The sequence below is a fragment of the Carassius gibelio genome, chromosome A8, assembly GCF_023724105.1.
Source record: "Carassius gibelio isolate Cgi1373 ecotype wild population from Czech Republic chromosome A8, carGib1.2-hapl.c, whole genome shotgun sequence".
NCBI lineage: Eukaryota > Metazoa > Chordata > Actinopteri > Cypriniformes > Cyprinidae > Carassius > Carassius gibelio.
The window spans coordinates 407496-407841 of NC_068378.1; positions in this window are offsets into that span (position 1 = coordinate 407496).

The following is a 346-nucleotide window of genomic DNA, read 5'->3' on the forward strand; positions in this document are numbered from 1 at the left end:
TCAGGGCTGTATTTATTTGATTTAAAATACAGTAAAAATTGTGAAATATATATTTTTTCTATGTGAATAGATTGTAAAATGTAATTGATTCCTGTGATGCGCAGCTGTATTTTCAGCATCACTCCTCCAGTGTTCAGTGTCAAATGATCTTCAGAAATCAGAATAATATGCTGATTTGCTGCTCAAGAAACATTTTTGATTAAAGTGAAGTGACATTCAGCCAAGTATGGTGACCCATACTCAGAATTTGTGCTCTGCATTTAACCCATCCGAAATGCACACACACAGAGCAGTGAACACACACACACACACACACTGTGAGCACACACCCGGAGCAGTGGGCAGC